Genomic DNA, 13,649 nt, shown 5'->3' on the forward strand with positions numbered 1-13,649 from the left:
CCAAAACACTGTTTATCACAATGGGTTAATCTATTTGATATCAGGACAGGTAAGGAGAAGGTCTCTTTTCTTACTATCTTTACCGTTGGGATTGAGAAAAGATGGGCTTCTTCAAATTATAGGTGAAACAAATAACCCTACAGAATTATTCCTTTCTGCATTTAAATCTTGTTATATTTCCATACTCATAGGTACTCATACTGCCTGCATAGGTTGAAAATGCATGAGTATGTACATACAGTCAGTTCATAGAATCAGGGAGTAATATATTGTAAAGCACTGTGATATGTTGGGACATTAGAAGGGATCATTAGGAGAAATAAATATTTGAGAACTGAAAAGTATGTCCAGATTTCTGGCACTCATAAATAAGGAAAGGACAAGAATGTGTGATCATGAATTTTACAACTACAGTCTGTGAAACTATCATTTAGCAAATATTCATTACCATTATTAATAACGTGACATAAATGGGAAACAGCAGACTTAATCCATATACTTGGCAGATACATGAAACAGCAGATGGCACTTTAAGTGGGTTGGAGGGAATACCCAGCAGACACCAACACTGCCTGGCCATAGATCTGGCATTTATATAAATAAGTGAGACAAAATCTGGACCTAGAAAGGCCTCACATGTGTACACTTGTGTACAATTATTTTTGTGTCTGCTAGGCAGATCGTAATTCTGGCTATGACATTCTTTTCCACTCATCTGGGAAATGTTCCAGCCATGTTCAAACTGGGGCTGTGGCAACATTGCCGCATATAATCCTGCTTGGGAACAGATTACTGTAGAAGACTGCCACAGGTCCTGCCTAAATGCGTGTTCCCTGTGACACTAAGGAACAATGTAGGCCTTGCTTGTGCCTTGAAGTAAACAATACATACCTGCAATATATCACATTAAACGAATATAACTTCCTATGTCTTATTGCTCCTAAATAAGCATTTTTTGGAACACTTTGTTAATGGACACAGGTGTACTTCGCAGTCATCTGTAAGCTGTTATCCACACAATGTAACACATATAACTCTAAATTTATTCTACTTCACATAAGACCTTATTTTACTCTGTGTCATTTAAGAGAAAGAAGAAAATTTAGAAACTTGCGTGATCCTTTCTTCTGGTTGTATAATCTCATATATTGCTGAAGACCAGAAAACATGACAATAAGCCATTATTTTTTCTTAGTAAGGCACATTCAGATGAACATACCTAAGTTATTTGCATGAATGATGTTCCACTTTGGAGAAAAGGCTACAGTAATAATAATAATTTTCCAAAATTCAGACAGTTCTGAATGCCCAGGACCCCTTTTTCATTTCTTGGGAAAGGACTATTTCTTGATTTACTTTGATTGTATGCACTAAAACAACCTTCTACGATATGAAAATTTCATAGGTACATAATGCAAATAGATACAATTATAACATATAATTCTGATGACATCCTGCTAGGCATAGAAAAAATGTCAAGTTATGCTTGAAGCAATTCCCCTATATAATCAAACTTCACATAATTTTGCATTCATACAGTCAATTTTCTAGCTGATTTTATAGGCACATTTAAAAATCAAACTTAAGAACTAATGCTAACTTTGTACAAGACAGTGATGCCTATTCCAGGGTACTAAGAACTAGATCTTATTTTAAAAGTGACTCTGTGATATTCTTATATTGGAAAACAGCTGTTTCTTTCTCTTTTTTTCCCCCACTGTAATCCAGGATCAAAATTCTGTAATTATACAAATAACTTTTCTTTGTTTTTTAAGGCTAAAGATATCAACATTATAGATTAGATTCGTGATACCGCTATTTGAATTCATAGTATTCCCCTGACATTCAGTTCCAGGTTTACAAATTCTTAAATATTTTGTGGCCTGGTCATGGTTAACTTTCATCTTTGTGGCCACAAGAACAAAGATATCTTTGAAAACTTATGTAGCATTTTGAAAACAAGTTTTCTTTGGGGGACTGCTATTATACCTGCAGTGTGAAGCTACTTTATACAACGACAAATGTGGGTAGCAAATTCTGATGTAGGATTTTCCCTTGCTAGTAAGTAGACAGAGAAAAAAAATGAATTCATAGATATTATTGGTGATGAAAGTATTTATTTTCTTCAAGGAACCATTTTGAAAGCTAACTTCCTGAACAATTAGCATGGTTTTGTTGGTAGAAAAGCACTCATTTCTACCTTTCAATTTGCTGAGGGATGTTCCTCTCTGTTAATTCTTCTTCACCAAAAGTGAAGTGTCCTGAAGACACCTGAAGTGTCCTTCAGAAGGTTAAGCAAGTAGGCAAATATATTTGTATTTTAAATGTCTCTATGAACAGCATAACTTGTTGCCTCTACTTTTCCGAATGTGATCCATTATAAGTAGAAGCACAGTGAAAGAGGTTGAATTCAGTAACAGATCCTTGCTTAGCACACAAGCCATAATGTGTGTAAATACTGCCAAAAAAACAGTGTTCAGAACTAAGAGAAGATAAACCTGAATAATGGCCCTGATTATTTAAACCTTATAGGCAAGAAATAGTCATGCACAATTCTCATTTTCCTCTAGTACTGTTAGGCTTTGGGAAAAATTTCTGCAAGAACAATGCCCAATTCTTAACATTTAAATGGCTTAGTGTGAAATAATATTGCAAAGAAAAGAGAAGCTGAAGGACAATGAGAAGAGCTTAAGCCTGGAAATTATACAACTGATTCACAGACTTTGTCAATGGAAAACTGTGTTGTACAGTATTTAATATTCAGGTTAATTTACCACATAAGATTATTTTAGTATTTTATATGCAACAGATTCTATTTTACCTGTTTTGCTTAATGCTACACAAGAAAAAGATACCTCTCCACCCACTTCTGCTGGCAGCTTTTAGGGCACATAGAGGTGGGAAGATGAAATACTCTTAGGCAGGATGGAAATCAATTTCCATCTCTTACTCATTGGAAGAGTACGCTGAATACTGAATGGTTCAGGAAGAGACTTTTAAGGAAATAGAATAAGCTAAAATATTAGCTGCTGAACAGTCACAAAATATACTTGCATGAAGAGAAATTACTTCGGAAGAGACTTGAGTCTTAATAACTACCCCTCAGATTCAGATCAGCCTTTCAGGGCTCTGAATTGTAAGCCTTCTTCAGGTGGTACGCCCATCTTTCTTTGGATGAAAAGTCTCTTTCCAGTACCTCAGAGGTCAGAGCTACCATGCAGCACAGAAGAGACGCATTTATAAATCTCTGCCCGAATGGCAGGGCCAGGGGCAGCACATCTACGACATAACTCAGCAAGGATCGAGAAGGGCAAGAGCCTGAGATTGATGCAGCTCCCAAGTCAGAGAGCAGAGGCTGAATGGATAAAGGCCTCAAGGAAATCTTGCCAGGGTATTTTCAGTACCTTGGTGCACTCAGGACCCTGACACAGAAATTTCTGCTGATGTTTTGATATCTAATATAGAGATCAAATAACTAAAACTGTCAGTTAGGCTAAGACCTTTCACTAATCTCAAGTGTTTTGGAAAGATACTGTGTATTTTAAGACATTTAAATTTATTTTAAAATAATCAGCCTTGTAGAAAGATTTACCTTGAATGACTCAATAATCACATAGAGTTAAAACAATAGTTCAATGGCATTGAAGGCATGTAAAATGTGTCAGGTTTTAATTACTGAACAGAAAAGGAAGATGAAAATTTTGCCATTAGAACAGACACCTCTATCAAGGGGAGTTATAATATTTTGGACAGCAGGTATGGGCCAAGCTGAATTAGTCTGATTAATAGATCCTTCATGGAGGAAGTGCTATATTGAAAAGACTGTGACAGATAAACCATAAATTCTGTACTACCATTTAATATCCACGACAAAAGTTCATGTGTCCATGTTCACCACAAGGATCATTATTTACTTGTTAGAATTCAAGAAAAATATTCCATTAAGCAGTCAGGATGATGGAAAAATCTGTGAATTATGAAGCTACATTCTTCAAAATGAATGCAACAGTAGTGTGCAGTAGGCAAGAGACAGAACAGGCCAATATTTTATTTTTTAAATTTATTTAAGATTCAGCCACAAAACTGCTAAATTTCCTGATGTTAAACCTAGCATAGTGTGACTTCTGACAAATGTTTTCTCAAATGCACCAGTAGGACCAAGTACACCTAGAATTAAGAGCACAAAGTTAGACCTACACTCTTGGAAGCCTTTCCATCATCTTCCTCAATTATTAGCATTGACAATCAGCTTTAGAAATTTCTTCTTCTTAAATTCCTCCTTAATTACACTTGTACAAGGAGTCCAGTATAGCATAAGCAAGAAAGTACATATTTTCATTTTGAATGTCACAAAAAAACCCCAATCCTAAACTGGAATAAGAAAAGTAAGGGCAACACTTTATGACTTTTTTCTATCCAATTCTTCTTCTTTTCAATTACAGATTATTTTCCACTGCTCTAAGTTCTTCAAAAAAACGAAAACCTTCCTTTTTTTTTCTTTTTTCCTTGCCTTTCTGAGATTAAAATGAAAATATATATTAAGAGCAACCCCATATAGAAATGAATGGTTTTCACTATTAAGTTTACACAGAAGTGCCCAAACAGGCAGAAAATGTTTTCACAAATTGAAATGGTTGATGCATTTTAAGGTGTTAAGGAATTTATCAAGTATCAATGATGTTATTATTATCTATTATCTGGAGGTGTTTGGTTACAGGAAAAAAAGTACACTATTCCTTAAATCATTTGGGGGAAATAAATTGACATTTACCGTTTTACATAGTTTCCAAAAACTTGTCTAGTGAAAATAGCTATATTTGAACATATCTAGCTCAGAAGACATAACGTATTACTTTTGTTTAATGGCCAATTCAGTTTCACAGTGAAAAAACCCCTGAAGTCTTGTCCTTTATTATACATTGGTATATTGAAGATAATGCCTCTCCCTAGAATAAAGTTTTACTTCTACAGCATAGTTACTTAGTACCTATGTCTGCATTTGAGACAAAAAAATTCAACAACCTCTTTTGAAAAGCCTGCCCAAGTGAAGGTCACAATATTCCCACTTCCTGCAGTGGATTCATGATCTCATCTATGACGGAAGAAATATTTTATCTGTTTTAAACAGTACTGGAAGAGACTGCAAAAAAGCATTTACAGAATATCAGAAAATGTGTTTCTGGGTAATAAAAATTAAGAACATCATGGCAACACTTCTAATCATTTTGTAAAAATGCATGAAATATACAAGCTTCTTACAAAAAAGTCTTGAAAAGAGAATAATTTATATTGAGACATCTATCTGGAAGCAACCTCTTGTATTCACCACTGCTGATCATTAAAGGCTTGTTTGTTTAACCATAGCATATTATTCATGTGCAGTTTGTCCAAGGATTATATAATTTGGAAAAGGACTATGAAAAGATGCTACATAAATGCTCTGTGTTTATTTTGATTGTCCTTGTAGCTAATATCCATTATGCAATTACGATAATCAAATGCCTTTTCAGCCTCAAACAATGCATAATGAAATGACGAATGTATTTTATTTGTAAAATTTTGACTTGGTCGATTAAATAATTACAGAGCATATGTGTAAATATAAAATAAATCTTCCTTTATTTTACAAGACATTGCAAAATTTGTAAAGAGTCAAGCTATACTTCACTAATCATCACAGCTTTCACAGTGAAAACTCCATCACTAGCTCCTGGATAAAAGACTGATTCCCAAACATGTTAATATGGATTTATTTAGGTAGAGAAATTAGTCAACAAGGGATTGAAATGTCAAATAAAAAAGAACAATAAATATGATTTTATCTTTTTGCTATAATTATACTAAGCATTTTTTTCAGTTATTTGATAAAAATGTATATATGTAGCACTTTTGTGCATTTCTTTCACATTTGCAGCAAAAGGTTCTCATTTAAAAAATGAGAAGGGGTTTTTTCAATTGAAAATATTAAAAATATTAATGATCTTAATGACAGTAATGACAAAATAGGAATAATAACTAATATCAGAAAAAGATAGAACTGTGAAATGTTTACTCATAAAACAAGATTTAGAAAAGGAGGGCACATGCACTTCTCCTATACTCACTTCATTCAAATAACCCTGAAGTGACTGTAGAGAAGGTGAAGGAAAGGCATCCCTTCTCACCTAACATCAACTGAGAGGCAAACACAAATAGAGAGACAGACAGGTACTTCCAGATGTCAGCTCACTCAAACTCTGGCTGAACTGCTCTCTAAAAGAGCGCAGAGTGGACAGAAGCATTGAGAAATTTAGATGAGATATTTGACTTTAAGGCAACTAAAATTTAGTTACAAGAGGTTGGTCTTATGCAAAGATACTGCTATTTGCCTTGAAGCTGTTTGCTCTGGGTTTCTTTGAATTAATGACAGGACAAGGTAAGAGTGTTATATGAAAAACACTGAAAAACACTGAAAATATGATGCATGTATTCAGGTAGAAACTATATTTGTGCTTAATATGTATTTATCTATTTTCCTTTCACTGACTTTTCACGTCCTTTTCAGCTACTAAAACAATACATCAAGATATATTTCAAAAAAACACCCAAGAAGAATATATTTCCATCAACAAAGCATTGCTTGTGAGAATTTTCAGGGATGATCTGTGTCCTACAAATTAATAAAATAAAAATTATCCTTTTTCTGTCCAGAATCAGGCCTAAAAGAAATTCGGGTACCATAAGAACATCATCACAGTGGAAATGATGCTGGAAGTTAAAAGACTAAATCAGCTGCCAGTCTAAGTTGCTCTAAGGATTTAGGAATTTTTCTTTTTTTTTTTAGTTGAGAACAGTCATTATTATTAATCTTTTACAGAAAAACATGCTACTATTTAAATAATCAAATAATTCCTACTTTAAAAACTTGTGGCCGCATCAAATAGTAGATTATCCCAGTGACACCATGAGGTACAAATTCTAAGCAACCTGACACTTCAGTATAACAGGAAGTCTAGTCACTGTCTTGGTACTCAGAAGACTGAGAAGGCTTTTTAAACAAGAAGTAAAGGAACTGTACCATTCCCAGAATGCATCATCAGATTGGATCCACTCAACCTGGAATCTTGCATATTTTGAAATTCTACAGCATAAATCTGTACATGAAAATATAAGTGACACAGCTGTGGGACATAAAAATCAAGCTGTCCTGAAACTTATGCGTAAGAATTTTTTCCTGACATAATATTTTAAAATTGTAGTAAACATTTTTTAGATAACATGAGACTGTGTTATTAGCTGTTTCATGAAAGATAACTAAGATTTTTCTGTTTCTCATCTCTTTTCAGGATGCACTTAATGAATCAACATCATCATATTAGGGGTATCCAGGGAACATAATTCTGGACTACGAACGCTGCAATGTCTTAAGCTAAGAAAAAAATTATTTGACTTGTCAACAAAGAGATTGCTTTCAGCTGATTTAAAACAGAAATAAAGTGTTAACATTTTCACCTAAACCCTGGGGACCTAAACCTCATGGAATCATAAGATTCATACAAGGTTACTCCACAGATATGAATCTTCAACAATATAAGCCCACACTTTTTTTTTATTCCCTACTGACGTTCCATTGCAGTCGAGCCTAATTTGTGTAGCAATAATATTTGTGAGTAACTGCAGAGATAACACAGAATTAACAATTTGGTCAGTACAAAAGGGTCTTACTCAATTTTTATTATTTTATATTCAAGCAGCACACTGGTTTGAGAGATCTTTAACTAAGACCGAACTGTACCTAAATGCTTTGTAGTAAGACAAAAACTAGAACCACTTTGTTTAGACAGTCTTGGTGACAGCAAACTAGTGCCGAAATCATACTGCTACTGTGTTGTCAAGGGACTGATTCTACTAAACATTTTTTGTAGAAATTTTAAATCAACACAGTTGAGACCGATGTCTTTGACATGAACATAGTTAATACCATATGGAGATAATTTATTATCAACACAATAATACTTGAACAAGTATTATGACCCAAGAAACCCTGTTAAATACATTTTTCTTTTGAGTGCCAATTTAGTTGTGCAGTACATTGTCATCAGTTGAGATAAATCACAGAAATGACATCTTTTTCACTTACTTAGAAAATTAAAAATCACTTGAATATGGGACAGGAGGAAGGACTTTCTAAGTCAAATGATATAAATATTCAAAATTATAAACAACCCACCTGAAAGGTAAGTCTTACATGATTTCTATTTGTTTGGAAAAGGGAAGTAGCAAAGTGAGAATGATGTCATAGGCAATTCTCCAAAAAAATGTATTTACAGGTATATATGTGCTTGAAAATGTAATATGAAAAATTTTTCTGTTTTGGATATTAGAGACCGATTGAGTTAAATAAATTAACCTATTAGTAATCAAAATATTTATCAAAAAAAGCTATGTAAGTTATGAGTGGCTTTTTTCTGTTAAAAAATAGCATTCCAAGTCCACATTTGGTTTTATCCAGAGGATTAGTTAAAATGTAAATTTTGTTTGGATATGACAGCACCTAAATCTTGTAACTCATATAAAGCTTCTAACACCAGAAGTATTGCAAATGAACTTCCATACTTATTTTTTTAGTCCTCATATTTGGCAAGATTAGATTTTCTCATATGATTTTGCCCCTATCCATAATCTTCTACAGCTAAGGGTCATTTCTGCTTCAGCCTATATAGTATCATTCCAATATCCCATTGTAAATGGGAATTAAATTAGAGGTGGTAAGGTGGGATTCAGAGGAACACTGAGTCAGACATTTCTTCTGTCATTAAATAATTACTGCACTTTTGTATTCTTCCCTCACCAACAGATGTAGTTCAGCACTGGTGTTCATGTTATTTTCACCGTATTAACAAAAAACCCACTGCTCCCATTCTGGGATTTTTCTGCTTTGGCTGAAGATTTGTTAAAAACCTAATCTATTTTAAATCCTATGGGACAGATTATTTTTTTCTTTTTTCAAATGTGTTTCAGGCCTTGAGTCATTTTGTTGACTCAGCCTCTGTCATGGCTTCTGAGTCTGTGGCCAAAAGTTCATAGCCTTCAGGCTTCTTAGCTGCATTTCAGTGCCAAAAAAGGGCAGTCTGATTCAGAGAGGGCATAAGGGGAAAGGAGAAGCAAAAATTAATGTCAGGAGTAGAAAAGACCTGAAGATTAAATCAGTGCCAAAATGTTAACAGTTTCAGTGCACTATGAGGACAGGAATGGTGGAGACTGCCCATGGGCCAGGCAGGATGAACCTCAACAGCCAGGGCCAGCTCCTTAATCTCTGGGACCACAGCCAGAAAGTTCCTGCCCTGCCTCCCCCCAGCTAGGGACATTATCCCAAGATTATTTTTGTAACATAGACCTGACAATTTGGTTTTGGTTTTTTTTTTCCTTTAAAAGAAACTGTAATAATTGGAAATGCTCGCAAAGGACCTGTTCAAAGTTAAAAGATTTGACAGTAAGGGTAAGATTAATTTCAAAATGTCAGTCTCCTAAAAAGTTTTAGTGTTAAATTTAAGGTCATCTGCATTTCCTGTATAGGCCCTGATACAGGCACCTCAGAAAAATACTTTCTTTTTCTGGTTCATTGTCCTGTAACAAGGATTTCTGTCTAAGTTGCCAACCTGGAGAGTTTGCCTTAGACTACAGAAAGAACTTAAAGTCTCACCTCAGGTAGACTGCAAACCCTAAGTAATTAGATAAATTCCTTCTCCCAGGACAGAACTGGCCATTATCAGTTTGCAGTGGTTGCACTCTCTGGGCATAGGTGTAGCTCTGCTCTTTTCCCAAGCAGCTGATCTAAAATACCTAGTTTATCAAAGAGATAAGCTGACCTCTCTTAAAAAGTTTCAGCAAATGCAAACAAAAAGCTGTGTGGGATACTAAGTCCCTTTCTGACACAGGGCACTATGATCAAGCCAAGTTTTCAGAGCAGTTAGGTCCTTTGCAATTATAAGCCATAATTTAATCCCTTTACTCTGACATAATTTATCCAGGAGGCAGAAAAGTCCCCTTAGAATACTGAGAAAAAAAAAGTATGACTCATATTTAATGGTGGAATTCCTAGAACTAAGAAATAATTGCAATCTTCAATTATAATTTCTTCAAAGAAATATCAAGCTTCAGAACTATATATGTAACAAATATGCCTATCTTGTATATACACATTCTCTGGGTAGCTTACCTGAAATCCTAAACTAAACTCATTTGGAGAGTTAAGAAATAAACACATTTCAAAAATGATAAAATGTATAAGCTTCATTCATTCAAAATGGCAAACTTTGCTCTAGAAAACAATAATGAGATTATTTTTAACCATGTGTGTAATTCCAGTGGAATAGTATTCCTCATGTTCCTGATGAAATTATGAATGTGGCAAGTTAAGGACATGCCTAACTGCTGAGAGATGCCACAGAATTCAGTATATTCCTGAAATGGAATCTGAGATGCAGTGAAGAGTGTCTTTGGCTTGAAATTTTACAGAGAAGTTAATGTAGCTAAACTGATTAGATGATATGTTCAGACAAATAAAACTCCATTTTCAGGCTAAAAGGGCAAATTTTTATCATTTCCTGACCTCTTCTTATGTCTCCCACCACCAAACTCATTCTCTAAATGTTTTACAACATTGATACCACCATATTTCTGAAGCATCCCACAGAATTTCTATAAAGAAAAGAAAATGGTTATACTTTAAATTCTTTGAGATGGAATAATGTCTTCAAATATGATTATAGACCCTGATGCGGGTTTTACCTTCAGTACAAATTAGAAATATTACTATAAGTAGGTCTACCTCACTGTCCACAATTATGAAGCTGATGTTCATTTGAAACAATTTATCAGCCAATAGATGGCACTGAAAGTATTTAACATTTATTTAAATATTTTTTTTCTTTTAGGATAATTCAAGTTTCCCTCAAGTAAATGGTATATTATGTTCACAAATAAAAAGCTGTCATATATTGAATTTTCTTATCAAGGATATTAAGTACTTTTAAACAGTTAGAGAACTGTTGAGAATTTAAACAGTTCCCTGGAAATATGAACAAGTGCATCATAGTACTTCTATCCTTGTCCAACCCCAATCTAAAGCAGGAGCTCCTTTTGAGACTGTGGGACCATTGACATTCCAGGGAGTATCTAACAATAAAGTTTAAACTGTAAATACTGGGAAAACTGTAGTGTTCCAGGAACTGGTTTATATTGCAGTTTTTGCATGCTGCATATCAATTTATTTTCTTTTCCCAGCTTCTTTCATTTTTGTAAACCTGTAAGGAAAGAAGGAGGTTTTTGTAGTAAATATAGTGCAATTTTTTGTCACTAGCATTGACCTAAATTAGGATAAATTTTACAAGAAACCTCTTCATTCTCTGTGGTAAACAAGTTCATAAACTATTCTACAAATAATGATAATGAGATATTTTAGATCAGATTGCTATGTGCCATAAGATATTCATAAAGAAACAACCTTGTTATGTTAAGTTTTAATTTAAATATATTTTTTTGAGCAAATGTGATTCAGAAGATGTTAAGTATCGATGTTTTGGTTTATACTGAGTGTAATTCAGTTGATTTCCATGCATTGTTTCATACCTGCTTATTACAGTTCCTCCAAGGTTTTACTGAAAGTTATGCCGAGATGGTGATGTAGGAGTGACCTAACCTGAAAAAATATAATATTGTCATACAATACAGAACCTAATTCTTACATTTTCAGACTACCCCTCTACCCCCTTTGTATAGAAATCTAACTTAAGAATAACTGTAGGCCACATAGGTTTCAGCTATACCAAATAAAAATGTGCAAGGATTCATTGTACTGCCATCAACCACAGTGTTAGAGGTGACAAGTGAATAGCAGTGAAATAGAAATACATTCAAAATAGGATAGAGAGAAACAGATTTGCTCAGCTGTATCAATGCATCTTAATTACAAGGAACTAAAAGTTTTGAGCATGTTCCTGCCTTCATCATTTCCTGCCAGCAGGAAAATTAAAGTGCCTTCAGATTGCAAAGCAATAGAAAACAATAATTCAATGCTATAGCACCAGACCTCAGCAAGGTATAAGACTCTCCAGCTTCACCTAAATTGGTTCTGAAGAGTTATGATTCTGCAGTTGGTGATGAGAATTAATGTATCATATCAGAAAGTGATTCAAATTAAAACTCAAACCATTAATTTAAAGTTAGGTATTGTTTTCTCTGTTCAGGAAGTAAAGCACAGAACTACATAAATCAAAGAAGACCAAGCAAAGATGTAGACTTTATTACCAATACAACTGAAAATGTTGTCCTGCTCAGATTACTGGGAATATGAGTGGGTATGACAAAAAGAAAGACCAATATTCTGGCTGTAGATATCTTGCCCAGTTAATTCCTTTTAAACAATTTCTATAATCTACTAGTAAACAGAGAACTATTACAGTGTAAGCAAAGGGAGAAATAAGAAGGAACGAATTCCTAAATATTCTGGGGAACAAAAGCATTGAATTTTATTGCCATGCATATTTATGAATATATTCATAACTGTAGCCTGGTCACAAAAATAAAACTAAGTTTAAAAATTTAGTGTCTTTAAAATACCACATTTTTTATTAACAATTTATCACTAGTTTCCAGATACATATACAAAAATCTACATAATAAATTAAACATTTTAGACAGCCTTCAGATAAGAGGTCTGCTATTGTTTATTTTATTCTTTGCAAAACATTTGTGGATCAAATATTATGACAAGCTTATATATTTCCAGTTACTTTAGTATCTAGCTATTTGCAAATAGATATTAGAGTAGAATTTGAATAAAACATAAAAAAGTTAGAAAAGTCAGTCTCAAGACTATGAAATAAGTTAGATACAATATTTCACAGTCTGTTTGTCTGTACTCTGTGTTCACGAGTATCCAAAGTCCTGAGCCCTCCATGAAAACCCACAAATTGAAAAGCAAGGCCTGTATTTGAATTAGCTGAAGGGGATTTTGTTTGTTTGGAGGGGGGATTTTTTTGGTGTGTGGATGTTTAAAAAATTTCTTCATTTTCTTTTTTTCCTTCCAGTAAGCAATCTAACCAATTCTAATTTGGCTTGAAAGCCAGTTTAGAAAGTCTGAAGTTATTGCCAGTACTTGAATATTTGTACTAAAATACAAATCTTTCAGCTAATGAAGGAAATCAGGTCTAGCTATAATGAGAGAACCAACAAGATGCTGCTAATGGTGAGACTTGATCAAACTCTCTTAGTAATGTCACCTGCTGCTGAGTGAACAGGCTTGGCAGGCATGAATTAGAGACAGTAGCTGTTGTAACCTGCCAGGGCTCTTCATAATGGGATGATCATGCTTATATAGTAAGCAACTAAGGAGAATTATTGAAAATGTCCATACAACTGCCAAAGGTGAGATTTCACCTTTTGTTTCAGTGTGTACACTTTCTAATTAGTAATGGAAAAATTCAAAGCAAGTTGAGAATCAGCTGAAATGCAGCTAAATAACAAGCAACAAATTGGTTGTTCAAAGAAAGGGAGACAAGGTCAGCAGGTAGGAAGGCCAGTGCACCCTAAGATAAGTCTTTATTTTTACAGAATCACCAACCATTAGGGAAATGGGGGGATTGCCCAAGGCTGCAGTTCATCACTGC

The 13,649-nt window shown here is 34.1% G+C and overlaps 1 protein-coding gene across 1 annotated transcript in view; it reads right to left on the reverse strand.

Moving 5' to 3' along the window:
* The window catches only part of LOC106850063 (uncharacterized), a 92,889-nt gene that overhangs the window by 33,051 nt on the left and 46,189 nt on the right, over positions 1-13,649 (reverse strand). The window contains exon 6 of the mRNA XM_088166111.1: positions 11,611-11,680. The gene's annotated coding sequence lies outside the window, so the exon portion shown is untranslated. The remainder of the gene's footprint in view (positions 1-11,610; positions 11,681-13,649) is intronic.

This window comes from Sturnus vulgaris, chromosome 5 (assembly GCF_052056855.1).
Source record: "Sturnus vulgaris isolate bStuVul1 chromosome 5, bStuVul1.hap1, whole genome shotgun sequence".
NCBI classification, from domain to species: Eukaryota; Metazoa; Chordata; class Aves; order Passeriformes; family Sturnidae; genus Sturnus; species Sturnus vulgaris.